This window comes from Ictidomys tridecemlineatus, unplaced genomic scaffold (genome assembly GCF_052094955.1).
Source record: "Ictidomys tridecemlineatus isolate mIctTri1 unplaced genomic scaffold, mIctTri1.hap1 Scaffold_634, whole genome shotgun sequence".
Lineage (NCBI taxonomy): Eukaryota > Metazoa > Chordata > Mammalia > Rodentia > Sciuridae > Ictidomys > Ictidomys tridecemlineatus.
The window spans coordinates 52,590-69,173 of NW_027524385.1; the positions used below are offsets into that span (position 1 = coordinate 52,590).

A 16,584-nucleotide genomic window follows, 5' to 3' on the forward strand; every position below is an offset into this window, starting at 1 on the left:
TCTCCTAGTCCTCAACCCCTGCATAGCCCTCATCAAGTTCTTCCTCCTCTTTAGGGATGCTGTTGTGTCCCAGGTTCTGGACAAGCTGGACTGAGCCAGAGAGTAAGCTATGAAGTGACAGATCCCTAATGGGTATTTCTGTGAATGATGTTTGTGAATCCAGGTATATCAGAATCTATTTACATGTGTACTCTTAATACTTTGGGGTATGTACCTTAGAGTGGAGTTACTAGATTATCTAGTAGTTTTGCTACACTTTTTAAGGGATCCTTAGCAAAGTGGGGGGCGCGTGGAAGTTGTGACTCTGTGGTAGAGCGCTAGCCTTGCACATGCAAGACATTGGGTTCAATCCTCAGCACCACATGCAAATAAACAAGTAAAAATAAAGGTATTTTGTCCAATTACAACTAAAAAAAAGATTGTAAAGTGTTCCAAGGATTTTTTTTAAAGTTGATGACTTATTCTAGAACATTCAAACTTTGCCTGACTAACTTCTGTTTGTTATAAGACAAAAACAGGCATCCTGTATAAAGAAAAAAACATTTAATTCAGCTCCAGGTTCTGAGGCTGTCCTAAATATTTATATTTATATTACATTTATATTATATTTATATTTCTCTTTTTGTCAGCTTTTTTGCTGTTGCAACTAAAAGGAGACCTGACCCACACAATTGTAGATGAGGAAAGGATTATTTGAGGGCTCATGGTTTCAGAGGTCTCAATCCAAGGACAGCAGGCTCCATTCCTCAGGGCTCAAGGTGGGACAGGACAACATGGCAAAAGAGTGTGGTGGAGGGAAGCAGCTCACATGGTGATCAGGAAGCAAAGAGAGACTCCACACTCCAGAGACAAATAGAGACAAATAGAGACCCCCAAAGCCATTCCCCCAATGCCCCCTCCTCCAGCCACACCCACCTGCCTCCAGCCACCACCCAGTTAATCCCATCAGGGAATGATTCACTGGTTGGGTTAAGGCTCTCATACCCCAAACATTTCTCCTCTGAACCTTCTTGCTTTGCCTTACACGTGAGCTTTTTGGGAACACCAAATCCAAACTATAACAAACTTCATCATTTCTTTTAGTACACTTTGTTAAATCCCATTAACTTCTATTTTTCTCTTCCCAAACAGAAAATCCTTTGAAGGCAGTATTCAGATTTCTTGTATTTGGGTATATGCCCAATATCTGGAACATATGGTTCATGAGAAATAGTTGCAACATAGTTTTGAAGGAAATTAAAGATGATTATTTGAAAAGTTCCATAGGAAGATTAAATACAAAAGTCAATTATATGTCACCTCTAATGGTCTATTAAAGCTGCGCTGGAGGAACTTGGTTTGTGGCTCAGCAGAAGAGTGTTTGCCTCACACGTGTGAGGCACTAGGATCCATCCTCAGCACCACATTAAAATAAATAAATAAATAAAGTTATTGTGTCCGTCTACAACTAAAAAAATTAAATTAAATTATTAAATTAAAATTAAAAGCTACCTGAAGGACTGTGCCAAGAGGAATTCTGAGGTCATATAGAGGCTTAGATGAAGGAGTGCAGGGACTAATTAGCAACATAAGTGGGGTGTGGAAATATCTCTTCCTAGAATAGATGCCAACCCTCTTGCAGTTCTAATATTCCATGTAGGGAAATATAATTAGTTTTGTCTTCAAATCTCTTTTTTAATACTTTATCCTAAAAATCTAATTGCTCCATTTTAAGTAAATTAGATGTGACTATGTTGCAGAATCTACTGGATTAAAAAAAAACTTAAATATTCCCCCTTCAGCCTGTATCCCTAGCCCTGGCATCCTCCAAGATCAAAAGTTCCTTATAGAATTCTTCATGGGTATTTACAACTACATCAATGCAATTTTATAATAATATGAGGCTGTTCGATTTGAAATTACTCACACTGCTTTCATCTTGGGACTCATTTCTTATCAAAGCAGCATTCAGAGGCAAATATATATAGCCCACATTTTAATTTTATTTCTAGTTTCATGTCTTTGGTTTTATTTACAAAAAGTTATACATCGTTCGAAAATGAAAACTATTGAAACATGTATTATTGCATTATTTCTTCAATCTTTCTTTTGCAAATGGATGGCTGTCTGATATATAAGAATTTACTGGCTAGGCTTTAAAAAAATAATGATGCCTCAGAAAAAAGACTAACAGAATACATTTGAATGAGGCATCTGTAATCATTTCAGCCTCCATCTCAGAAAAAAAAGAAGACATCTATAAATTAAGTGCAGGTACATTAGTATCTATGTGGGTGACATAATATGTTGGCATATCACTGTATTAATTTACCTACAGATTGATACATGGAGTTGGAAGTGAACTGCAGATGTCACTCCCAAAGAAATCCTTTCATTTATGCCATTTAGATATGTTCAAAGATTATAAGGCTCCAGAGAGCACATGATGTGCATATCTTAAGCTCACCCTGGAATGTGTAGAAACAACAAATGAGAAATTGAAATTTTTATTAAAATCTAAGTGATACTACTTTAATAAAGAGAAGAAATTCCAATTTCTTTTATTTAGGAGACTAAAAAAAAAGAACTATGAATGCTCTTTTTCATATGCATGTATGTGGAGAAGAATCAATAAACAAGACAATGGAAAATAATATTGCAACCAAGGCATACAAAAATACTATATTGAATTTTATAACACTTTTTTTTAAACACACTCACATTCATTATTTCATGCTCTCCTTTCAAGAAACCTGTAGGGTTTGTATGTCAAGTTTCATTACTCCAAGATTTATCTAACACTCTTTCCACTACTATTTTATAATAGGGCTCATGGATCCAGAGAGAAACACTATTTGCATGGTGGCTATATCTGGTGACTCAAAAGAATCAAAAAAAAATGAATTAGCAATATTACAAAAGCCAAGGACACTCTTTCTTACCTTGGCAGTAAGATTTTCTTTATAAACATTTAATCAGAAAAAAATAGCAATAAATACATTTATTTTACTATGTTGAAATGGACATTTTCTCACAAATAATTTTTGACTTGCCAGGACAAGGGGTAACTCTAAGACATGGTCCCAATGACTATGTGCAACATTCCACTTTTGTCATTTATTTTAAAAAATAATAATAAAATCAATTTTAAAAAAAAACTTCCACTGTACCCATTCAAATTATAATCCACATGGAAGTAAAAATTTTTCTGATTTCCATAGATTATTTTAACCTTATTCAAAATAATATCTGGTAGAATTTAATAAAATAATACAATATTGAAAAATAAATAAATAAAAGCACTGCTTTTAATTTCCTTATCCTCTTATTAACTCTCATATTTAACCTTCTCTCTAGCCTTCAAAAGATCAAAAATCAAGAGGAAAAGATAGGAGAGAAATTGTCCTGTTTAGAGAGAGCATGTGTTTCTATTTAACTTAAAACTAATACATGTGCGGCTGGGGTTGTAACTCCGTGCCAAAGCGCTTGCCTAGCATGTGTGAGAAACTGGGTTCAATTTTTAGCACTGCCTATAAATAAACAAATAAAATAAATGTCCATTGACAACAATTCAAAGATGTTTTTAAAAACTAATACATGTGTTATTTATTCTAGGTCTTATTAGAAATACAAATTAAAAAAAAACATTTATTGAATGCTAGCAGTATACTAAGCAGAGTCAATAAATTTGCTTTTAAAGATACTAGCTGGATCTCAATGTGTGCTCTTTTATTATGGAGAGCAGAAGCATCCTCTAGGGGTACAGGGCTCACACTGAGCCATGTTGATCAGGGGAACATTTCAACTCATCTTATGAAATGAAGTGGACACACAGCATCAGGAGTCCCACAAGCTTCTGAACTCCCAAAGCCCCTCTCACCATGTTTAGACCTTGGTCTATCTAGGCTAAGAATCTGGCCTCTGTACTGAGTCTTAATTCAAAATCAATTCTTCCAGTCCCAGCTGACCTTTATTTCGAGGCAGTAAGAATGTGAGAAAGTATTACTTATTAAGATACAAATTTAAATTTTTTCAGCATGGAGGGTGGCTCTACTGATTGTTGTTTTACAGGTAGTAGACCAAACCTGACCAAAAAGTTTTCCTCCTCTGCTATTTTCTTGCTCCTCCATTTTCCCTTTTGATTGAACAACTGTTTGGGGTCCACCATGCAGCTAGAAGTGTGTTCACTTGGATCCAGAGAGAAACACTATTTGCATGGTGGCTATATCTGGTGACTCACAAGAATTTCCAAAAGATTTCCAGTTATCACCGATTTACTGTTCAATAATGAGAGGGCAACTCCTTCTTCTCACATGGTTCCTAGTAGTCACAGGAGCTGGTATCTTTACTGTGATCCCTCCCCTTTCTGAGTGACCTTAGAAAAAGTAATTTACATGAACAATAGTGTCCTAAAATGTAAAACGAAAGTACCAAAAACCCACTTCAGAGGGCAGTTTTCAGAATTAAATGAGATAAACTTAAGACACCATGTATAGGAGCTCCAGTGGAGCAATCGGTTAGCACGCAGTAATCGTAAGACACTGTGTGTAGCATGTAAGTTCTCAGGAGATGTTAGGGTGTTTCTATATGCTTATACAGTTATAAAACATTGTACTTGACCATGATTATAAGCAACATTGTGAGAAATGAAATGTAATAGTCTAGTAGGTTGTTTTTCTTTTCATACCTTTACTAATGATCTTTTCAAACAGAGCCCAAGCTGAGTGTACATCTATATTGACTTCTTAAGTCACATTAAAATATAACATCAGGACTGAGGGTGAAAGCTGTTGGTAGAGGGATTGCATAGATAGCATGCACAAGGCTCTGGGTTCAATCTCAGAAAGGGTGGGGGAAATATATATAAATAGTATGTAATATGTGTGTATATATAATATAATTGCATATTAGGTACAGTGGTGCAATATAGATAGGAAATAATTGCATAAGATATAAAAAGTATCACATTTCCTACCTCTATTCCACTGTTGTATCTAACATTCACTATGTATCATTCTGTCTTTTTTTTGGGGGGGGGGTACTAAGGATCGAACCCAGAGAGAATTAAGGACTAAATCACATCCCAGCCCTTTTCATTGAGAGACAGGATCTCACTGAGTTGCTTAGGGTCTTGCTAATTGCTGAGACTGAATTAGAACTCGTGATCTTCCTGCCTAAGCCTCCTGAGCTGCTAAGACTGCAGGTGAACACCACGGCACCAGCTTTATTCTGCATAACTTTATTGCCTTGTCTTAGAGAATGGGTGCTTGAGAAGAGATCTTTAACCTAACATTAGCTCTGGCTTCTCTAGGTCTACTGAGAGATTCTTACCTGGATGGTTCAGGACTCATATGGTACCCCTGACAAAACATTCTTCAATCCTGATTTCCTTGGGTCTACTTCTCTATTGCACCTACTCAGGGTCTTCTAGAAACCTCCCCTTTCCAAGTTGCTGTTCCTGGCCAATTCTCCTCCAATCTCTCTGAAGATTTTGTCTTCTCCTTTCTCTCTGACTTAACCTCCAGACATTCGTTTTCCCATTGCACAATGGTTTAAAAAAAGATACTATTCTATATTTGCTGATGTAGAAAGATTTCCAAAATATAATGAAAATTTAAAAGCAAGGGACTTTTACTTATTATCTGCTTTCTATTATTTTTTAAATTTTTAAAATATTCTTCCCATGGATACATATGTTAGCTTCCTGGGGCTGTCATAAAAAAGTACCATAAACTGGAAGGTCCAAATCACAGAAATTTATTCTGTTCTAGTTCTGGAGACTAGCCATCCAAAATCAAGTCAGTGGCAGGTTAGGCTCCTCTGGAGGCTGGAGGGAAAATCTCCTCCTTGCTCTCCCCTAGCTCCTTGTATTCCTGGCAATTTTTAGTATTCCTTGGCTTACACCTGCCTGGCTTTGGTCTTTGCTCATGTAGTCACATGGTAATTTATCTGTGTTTCTGTCTGTGCATGACTTTCCCTCTCTGTGTGTCTGTTTAAATTTCTTTCACTTTAATGAAGACACCAGTTTTTGGATTAGGTCCTACATCCCTAATCTGGGATAACCTCCTCTGAATTAGGAACATCTTCCAAGACCCCTACTTTCAAATAAGCTCGCAGCCACAGGTTGCAGAGGTTGGAATTTCAACATATCTTTTTGAACAATACAAATCAACCCACAGCACTATGTCTTACTTTTAAACTATTTTAGGTGTTAAAAAAATAAATCTTAGCAGTAAACCTGAATGGGTCATTTTCTTTTCATATTTATTCCTTGTTTATTATTCTAAATCTAACAATCATCACATATATACAAAAATATAAAAAATACAGATATCAGAAGGCACACAAGCACCCCCATATATTTACAGTTATATGCTAATTAGTGCCTTGTAACTTTGTGTCCTGAATTACTGAGATCTCTATTCCTGAGTCACTGTCCTTATGTTTCTACCCACCCTGTGTTGTGGACTAATTTGTGCCTTCAAATTTACATACTGAACTGTGGGCAAGGTGAATGGCTTAGTCAGTTTTGGCAACTATTTAAAAAAATGGACTGAATGGCTTAAATCCCAAACACATGTATTTCAATTTCTCAAAGTTCTAGAGCTCAGAAGTCCCAGATCAGAGTGCCAGCATGGCAGATTCTGGTAAGGGTCCTCTTCCAGGTGACACAGAGAAAATTTCTCCTGAATGCTTATGTAGCCTCAGGAAGATAAGAAAGCTCTCCAGTGTCCCTTTTGTAAGGGCACTAATCCCATTCATAAAAGTGCCACCCTCATGATCCATTTTTCTTCAAAATGCCCCCTCATAATACCATTGCATTGGGGTTTAAGATTTCAATATGTGAATTTTGGAGGCACATAAAAAATCAGTCCATTGCAGTGATTCAACAGAGGACCTTTAAAGAGGTATTTCAGTTTAAATAAGGTCAAAAGGGTGGAGCCCTAATGCAGCAGTCCTTTTAAGAAGAGAGAGAGGGGCAAGAGTGTTGTTTGCACACAAAGAAAAGTTGATGACATAACAAGAAGACAGCCATTGCAGGCCAAGGAAGAAAGTTGCAGGAGAAACCAAGCCTACGGCACCTTGGTCTTCTAGCCTCCAGAACTGTTAAGGAAAGTAACTCCTTAGGTTTAAACCTTTTGTTATGTTATTTTGCTGTGGCAGCCCTGCTGTGTTTGCATGGTTTTATTATTCTCATGAGTTTAGTTTCTCCCTCTGTGCTAAAGTTTCCCACATTGACACCTCTAGTCCCAACCTCTCAATGGGTTCAAATGTGCCACCTGATGGAGGGATCATTTAACATGTACACACACACACAAAAAAAAAATCATGAGCTTCTCCTTTTCCACTTCCATCCTGTACTTAGACTGCTCTGCCTAGGAACACCCCATTTCTGGGAGTCCTTCTCCCTCAGACTTCACATCCAATCACCACCCTGCTGATTCTGTCTCATTAATAACTGTCAATCCAAGTCCTATTCTCCATCCTACTGCCATTGCTTAAATCAAAGTGCTCATTATCTCTTACCTGGGGCACCACTAATTGGTCCCACTGCATACTTGACCTCTTGACCTCTTAAGTCCATAACTTCCAGGTAACTGAAGTGATTTAAAGTGCAAATTGGATCTTGTTGCTCTGCTTGTTAAAACCTGTGCTTTGCTACCCCATCCCTCCAGCCCCTCAACCTGCTCACAAGACCATCCTTCATCTGTCTTATACACTCCTTCCATTTGATCTCTTGCTTCTCTTTTCCTTTAATGCTATGCTACTGATATCAAATTGCTTGCAGATATTGGTTCTTGTGTCTCTTCTTTTGTTGGATTAGTCCCTCTGCCAAGAATGCCCTCTGTTCTACTGCCTAACTTTTATTAACTTTAACATACAGTCCAGGCAGACATTATGTCTTCCAGAACGCCTCTTTGACTCCCAGATGAGGCAAAGTATTCTTTGTCTGTGGGAACCAAGCTCTTTGAGTATCCCAAAGCATGCTTAAATTGTGTCCTCCTCCCTAAATCTAAGCACCTAAGTGAAAAATACTGCATATTTTGAACCATGTATTTGTAGTGCATATCCTAGTCCCTGGCAAGAAATAGTTACTAAATAAATGCAGGTTGAGTAAACACAGGAAGTCATCTTTTATGATTCAATAATTCCTGTAGCTGGGCAAATGCCTGTTATCCCAGCAATTGGGGAGGCTGAGGCAGGAGGACCACGAGTTTAAAGGCAGCCTCAACAACTTTTCAAGGCCCTATGCAACTCAGTGAGACCCTGTCTCTAAATATTTTTTAAAAGGGCTGGAGAAGTGGCTCAGAGGTTGAATGCCCTTGAGTACAATCTCTGGTATCAAAAAAAGAAAAAATAATAATTCCCATAAATTGTTCACACATGAAGGAATAAATGACCATTTCTTTGTGACTTAATCATCATTTTGTTTGGTATAGACCAGGGTTTCTCACCTTGGAACTACGGACATTTGAGCTGGGTGACCCTTTATGGCAAAAGCTGTATCCTTGGCCTCTACTCTCCATATGCCAGAGGCTCCCCGCTCCCCTATTTGTGATAATAGAAAAAGTTCTCCAAATTTGGTCAAATATCCCCTGGCCAGGTCAGGGATGGAGATGAGAGTGCCGGGAGGGGTGGGATTGCCCACTGGCATAGACTGCTGTTTAACATCAGTTTTGAATTTCATGACAGCACTAAAGGCAAGGATTCCTAGAATATTTTATTTAATCCCCCAGGATATCAATTATTCTGTGTAAGAACAGATCTTCCATAATTTTTCATATGTTTTTAAAGCATTTTTAAATCAACTATGTAAAACTTTTAAGAGTTTTTCTAATATAATTACCTTGTAAAAAGATGATATCATGTCATTTATTGTTCTATAAAAATATAGGTTGTTTAATATATATATATATATTAGTATATATATATATACTAATTCTCATATGGAAAAAAAAGAGGTCTATAATTTAATTTGAAAACTGCTCTCCTTCTGTCTAGGAGAGAGGGAGGATTTGAAGGAAAAAGAAAGAGGGAGAGAGAGAAAAGAAATGAGGGCTGTTTAAATCTAAATAGGGGAGAGGGCCTTTTTCTGTTAACCCCCTATTTCCTTTGCTCTCTGCATAATTTTTACCCACTACTATTGATCATTTTGGTCAACATTAAACAAAGAACAGTGAACTCAATTACACAGCCTGGTCAAACAAAGGTCAATACAATATTCTGGTTGAAAGAGTTTCCAATATTCAAAGTTTTTTATGAAAACTGAACTAAAATATTTTAGACATTCTTTGAGACAAAGGGACCACCTCCTCAGTGCCAGGAAGTATGGACTTTTTTAAAAAAATGAATCACATAGTCATGAACTGTATTCTCAGAAAGTTTATGATCTACTTGGGGGATATAAAAATTAATGAAATAGTCACACTGATGGGGGTATAATAACAAGTTGAATAAATGCTGTGCAGAAAAGTAATTAAGGAACATGACCCAGACTTGAGGAGGTGACACTTGAATTGAGATCTGAAGATGGAATCTAAGAAATTAACTAAAAGAGACAAAAGAACAGCCAGACAGGAGGGGCTGCACTGAGCTTGGGGGAACAGAACTGGGAACTGAAATGAGAAGTCAGGAAACCTGATTGATCTGGGGAGGTCAATCAGTATCTGGGGGGGGGGTCATGCTAAGGGCACATGGATGGGCCATCCACGGATGTGCAATTTAAGAAATCATTCTGTAATGTGGGCTATGGATTGATTAAGCAGTGTCGAAGAGATTCAGGGAAACTTTAGCCTCCCCACTATATCAAGGTCCTTCAAGATCAGGCAAAAAAGAAAAAAAAATATCTCTTTGTATACCATGTATGAATTTTGAAAATACTAGGCTAGGCAAAAAAAGCCAGTCACAAAAACTCCAATTGTGTGATTCCATATGTATGAAATATCTAAATAGGGAAATACATAGAAGAATTAGTGGTTGCCAAGGTGGGGGTGAGGCGGAATAGGAAGCCACTGTTCATGGGTATGGGGAGAGATGAAAATTACCAAAATTGAGTAATGATGGTTGCACAACTTTGTTAACATATTGAAAATCAATGAGATGAACACTTTATAAGGGTGAATTTTATGGCATGTGAATTAGATCTCAATAAAGCTGTTATAAAAATAAAAAACTTATTATGCCTTAGGAAAAAATGAGGCCTAAATTTCCTATGTTAAAACAAGGTTAAGAGTTGACTTTAAAAATTCTTCAAGTCATGTTCTTTAATATATTCTTGCATTCTAAAATTCAGTTAGTTAAAAATTTAAGAATTATATTGAATCAGAATTGTTCCATCCAGACCACCTGATCAGTGATTGAGAGATCGCTCCATAATTCCCAAATCATAGTTTTTGTTAAGAAGAATTATAAGAGCACCAATCCCTTGGAATTAGATCAATTGGAATTTTACTATTTTGTCAATTCTGTCAAAGAGAAGATTTTAACTCTTAGCACAATTTTCACTTTCTACCTAAACAGCCACTTTGTAGGAATGGGATATCAATCTTGATTTCCAACCTCAGCTTTCTGTTCAAATTTAATGGGGAAGTAATTGTGCAAGAATGTGTTTTAGAACACAAATCTTGACTACCCTGTTATTACATTTACAGATGATTACCATTTGAATTGCCTTCATGCGATGCTACAAGATCACTAACACTGTTCTCTGGAGGCATACAGTATAATAAAAGTTGTAAGTAACAGCTTCTAATGACAATGAAACTGCCTAGTATTTATTCTCAAATTTGTTTTAATTTTTTTTCTTTTTATTGGTATGGGAGATTGAAACCAGGAGTACTCAACCACTGAGCCACAACCCCATCCCTTTTGGCTTTCCACAGGTCCAAATGTCACAGGAGCCACCAATCATGGAATGGAACCTACAAAACGGTGAACTGAAAAAATTCTTTTCTCTTTATAAGTTGATGATCTTTGGTATTTATTATAGCAATAGAAAGCACACTAAAGAATCATTCTTTGTTGGTTTCCCTGAACCCTGCTGATAGCTTTGAAAATAATCCCTTAATTAAACCCTTTATTCAATATTGTAATTTGATTGCACCATCTATTTCCTGCTGGGACTCTGACAAACACACATATGGAGAATAGCAGCCATCCTTTTACTGCATGACTTCACTTCATAAATTATCTCTAACACTTTCATTTATCCTATGAAACAGGTACCTAACTTCCTTTTTGACAGATGAGGAAACTGAGACTCAGAGAGTTTAAGTAACTTGCTTAAGGTCAGATTGCTAGTTAGAACCCAGCTGACAACAGAAATGAAGTCTTATTCCTCATTGTGTGTGTGTCCAAGCTCTATGATCTCCAGCCTGAAGCATAGCTTTCATTGTTGCCCTCTTACACATTTTCTCTGCACAACAGCCAAAATATCATTTTCTCTGTAGATCTGGCAAGGCCAGTATAAGGAGCCAGGGTAATCATAGGCAAAGATAGCTTATATATGCAACACATCAGCTCACTTAATATCTAGGAAGATTCTCTGGTCACTTTGAGAATTTGATTCCTTGGGATTGGAATATTTTGAGACAGTAAAAGATTGAATCTAGGGATCCAGGCCCTCTGAACTTAGCTTACCCATCCTCTTTTCCAGAACATCTCCCTGATACTCCACATGTCGAGGTACCCACTCTACACCCCCAGAGTATTTATCCCTACCAAAGCATTCATCCCATGCAATGTTGTTATAATTTGATTTCTCTTTCCTATCCCACATTATACTCTAATTATCCATTTGTCACTCATTCTCTTACTGAAGGCAAGAGTGATACCTATTATTCATATGTCCCTAGTGCCTGAAAAATGCTTGTAGCTAGATGTCAAATGTGATAAATCAGTGACAACAATGTTGTGAACAAAAACCCTTCCTGAAGGGATCCCCTCTTGGCAGTTTCATCCTGCAAGATGGGTTGTCAAGGACATTAATAAGGGAATCCTTCAATAGGAGGATAAAGGGCCAGAACTGCTGAGATTATATGTTGTTATGGTTTAGATATGAGGTATCCTCCCCAAAAAAACATGTTTGAGACAATGAAAGAATATTTGAGGTAAAAATATTTGATTGTAAGAGCTGTAAACTTATCAGTAGATTAATTGAGGGGTAACTGTAGGCAGGTCGAGTGTGATTGGAGGAAGTAGGTCACTGAGGACATGACTTTGGAGTTTGTATTGTGTCCCTGGTAGGCAGATCTCTGTTTCCTGAACATCATGTCTGAACTGCTTCCCTCTGCCAGGCCCCTCTGCCATGATATTCTGCTCAACCTTGGACCCAGACCTATGGAGTCAGGCAGCCATGGACTGAACTTCTGAAACCATAAGCCAAAGTAAATTTTTCCTCCTCTAAGTTATTTTTGCTAGGTGTTTTGGTCACAGTCACAAAAAAGCTGACTAAAACACATCTAAAATTCATTTTAAAATCTAAAATTCTGTCATTCTGGGTAACAGGGGTATAATTTTACGAGGAAATGGTTTTCTCACAAGGATATATGTCAATACATCTTAAACTACCTTATATAGTTTCTACTAGCAGTGATCAAATAACTAAATATATTATAGATGATAAGAACCAGATTTCTCACTGTTAGAAATAAAAACTTTAGTGAACAAACTGATCAAAAAGAAGGTCTTTAATCTAATTAATAGCATCCTATCAAGGCCAATTTCTAAGCATGGTTATGTACGATGTTCACATTAGGAAAAGCAGGGTGAGTGTTACTGAGGAACTTCTGTAACTATTTTTATAATTTTTCTGTAAATCTCAAATTTTTTAGTTCTCAATTAAGTGGACTTATGTCACATTCTTTTAAAGCCAGGCTCTTAGGATCTAATATGTTCGGTTAAAAAAAAGAAAGAAAGAAAAATTCACCAAGAAGTTTAATAGGGTGCAACACATTAATAGCTTGTTGTGTTACAAAGGATCATATGCTATTTGAGCTGGGATGTCATCTTGGCAGTCACAGTCCATCATGATACTCTTGAGGGAATCCCCTCAGTATTGTCCCTGACAGTCTAAAGTCATTGCTGGGACATCTTCAAAGGGAAAGCTAGGCAACCCAGCCCCAAAATGAATTGCTAGAAACATCTTTCTTCTTCTATACATCATGAGAAAATGTGCCCCTGGCTGATTCCTCTGGACTCACAGGGTGACCCTTCCAGAAGTCCAAGGAGAATTGGCGTTGTCCCTCCTGCAGCTTTTCTGTTTCAAGAAAAACAACCCCAGTGTCTCTTCAGATGACATAATGATGATTTAATAGGGACTTCTTTGCTTTTGGAGTTTCTGAATTTTTTTCTTAGTCATAAAACTTGGTCAAGGAAATGCTCGCATGAGAGGCAGACTGTAAAACAGATATACCAGTAAAAGGACTCCACCGGAAGTGGCAGGGAAGGACTACCTGCTCTCTGACACCCCCCTTTTCTTAGGGAAGTACAACCTTACAACCTTAAAACTTCCCAGAATAAAATTCAACAAATTTTCCTCCAACAAAAGGTATGAAAAGACACGGGAGACTTAAATGCCCAAATAGTTTGTAGGAAAAATGTTCTAGTACATTACCTCTACTGTCCGCCAGGGTTGATCACATGTATAATTCCTGACATAGCCATTTGTTAAGTCATACATAGGGATAAGTATATCAACAACTAAGGTCTAAGACTTCATATGTATTAATTCAAAAACCTTATGATATGGATGTTGGGAAGATTGTTTTTCTTAGTTTCTAATAAAAAATGAAATAAAAAAATAAACAGGTGTACACATCAATATAACTGTCAGGAAATTCTCTGAAGTGTTGTTTTGAATGTCTGAAAATTAGATCCAACCCCAATGTCCAATGATAGGGATTTATTCAACAGATGCTCTAGAATGAAGACATTAAGCTGAGAATACAGAACACTCATGAAGAAGTGGGGAAAGGAACACAAACTCTTTCCTAATAGAGTATACAATGAACTTCCAATTTTCAAAGTTTTCTGTGTGCATAGAAAATCAATCAGAAAAGACATATTCTAAATGTTAGCAATGAAAATGTTAACCATAGTTATCTCTGGGTGGTAAAACAATAGGTGGTTTTATGTTCATGTTTTTTCTTACTTTTCCTTGAAAAAAAATCCTACAATAAACAATTTTATTATTGTATTGTTTTGGTAATTTATAAAAATGGTAAACATCAACCCCCCCAAAAAAAGTAAAAGATAGTTAGAAATCTAAGACAAATGAGGAGCCCAGGTAACATGAAAAATCTAACATAAAATGAATAAATTAATGTTGGAGAAAATGCATTATTGTCCCTTGTGATTTAACTTCTCCTTCCTCTTGTATTTCTTATCTTTATTTTTTAGCATAATAAATTGCTTTGGGCAGAGTTTTAGGTTGGACTAATCACCTAAACAATGTGGTTTGTGTTGTGCTATAAATTACTTGACCCAAACATGGCTCTGTTCTGGGGATATCAAAGCACATTATATATAGTTTCATTTCAAGTATCATCAAAACCAAATGATTCAATAACAAGCACCATCCTTAAGATCTTGTTCACAATTTATGAACTTGCATAATCACTGTCACACCACTCCCAGGGCACAAGTGAAATACAAAATAAATATGAAACAGTTACAAAGGAGAATGACTAAATCACATGAAAAAGAAAATTATAGCTATTTTACATGAACCTTGGAGAATCTTTATTTGGTTATAAAGGTGGGAAAATGTGTGCTTTTGACTATGAATTATGTTGGAATTAAAACACGGAGGCTGCTCTAACATCAGTTTATTTAATATTAATGTGTTAGGGTGATTGAAAATTATAATGTTGAAGTCAAATGTGGTTAGTATAGGGAAAGGTTTGTAAGGATTGGGGAGATGGCATGGGTAGCACCAGGACTAGCTGTTGATTGGTAGAGCCTAGTGCAAAACAAAAATGCAAGAACTCTTGTCCAAATTTTTAAAAGAATCTCAAGATTGTGATAAGAGGCCACTACACCAAGCACAGACCCTTCTAAGCACAGGGTCCTGGCTGGCTTCTCAGTGCAGATGGACTTCCTTCATGTGACTAGGTGAGTGGAGGAGGGGCAGGGAGTGAGGTCCACAGGGAGAACTACAGTATTACCAGTCCACTTGGGTTGCCTCTGAGGAAAAAGTGCCTCTTCTGTCTTCAAGTGTATGCAAGTACAGTACTCATTAACGGGATTGGTTTGGCTTGTGTGTTTATCCTGAGTCAACCACTGTAGATAAATGGACAGGATATTCTGATGCACCAGCCCTAAGTCTTATGGCTACCTGCCCCTAGAATATCAGTGGAGAGTAGATTATATACATTTGCCATCCCCATCAGAACTAATGACCTTGGTTATGGGATGGTGGAAGGGAAAAGAGTAGGTTGCAATAAGGACATAATATTCTTTTAAGAATTGTATAGGAGTAGACTTTAATAGAATGATTTTTTTTAATTGTATGTCAATTTTTAATCTCAGTAAAGCTGTTCCTTAGTAAAGAAAGTTGTTCTAAAGAAAAGGGTCCTTCTATCACGCCAACTGACTTGGATTTGCGATGACTCATCCACTACTGGGGGAAAGCAACTGTACCAAGATCCTTTTTACCTCCCCAATTGCCAGTCAAATAACTTGAAAACACACCCCATTTTTGCAGAAGTGACTCCTCTCCCAGTCACTCAGCAGCAAATGGCCTCTATTCTGCTGCCCTTCATATCCTCTACTATCCCTCCTCTCCTCCTGCCCCTCCCTTCCCATCTTTTCTCTCTACCCCATCTACTGTAATTCATTTCTCTCTCTTGTTTTTCCCCTTTCCCCTCACTTCCTCTTATATGTAATTTTGTATAACAATGAGAGTCTCTTTGCATTACCATGCAATTTTCTTTCTCTCTCCCAATCCCTTCCCCATCTTGACCCTTTTTAATGGTGATCTTCTCCTCATGCTCTTCCTCCCTGCTCTGTTCTTAGTTGCCCTCCTTATATCAAAGAAGATATTTGGCATTTAATTTTTAGGGATTGGCTGACTTCACTTACCATAATCTGCTCTAATGTCATCCATTTCTTTGCAAATGCCATGATTTTGTCATTTTTTAGTGCTGAGTAATACTCCATTGTGTATAAATGCCACATTTTAAAAAATCTATTCCTCTATTGAAGGGCATCTAGGTTGGTTCCACAGTCTAATTATTGTGAATTGTGCTGCTATGAACAATGATGAAGAATTATCCTATAGTATGCTCTTTTAAGGACTTTAGGGAATAGTCCCAGAAGAGCAATAGCAGGGTCAAATGGTGGTTCCATTCCCAGCTTTCCAAGGAATCTCCATACTGCTTTCCAAATTGGTCGCACCAATTTGCAGTCCCACCAGCAATGTACAAGTGTACCATTTTCCCCACATTCTCGCCAGCACTTGTTGTTTGACTTCATAATGGCTGCCAATCTTACTGGAGTGAGATGGTATTTTAGGGTGGTTTTGATTTGCATTTCTCTGACTGCTGGAGATGGTGAGCATTTTTTCATGTACTTGTTGATTGATTGTATGTCCTCCTCTGAGAA

General features: G+C 37.2%; 1 long non-coding RNA gene across 1 annotated transcript; it reads left to right on the forward strand.

Moving 5' to 3' along the window:
- The first annotated feature begins 9,666 nt into the window (after positions 1-9,666).
- Positions 9,667-14,315, forward strand: LOC144374308 (uncharacterized). The gene is made up of 2 exons (XR_013433756.1): positions 9,667-10,714; positions 10,863-14,315. It is a non-coding gene; the product is annotated as an uncharacterized LOC144374308 (long non-coding RNA).
- The last annotated feature ends 2,269 nt before the right edge of the window (positions 14,316-16,584 follow it).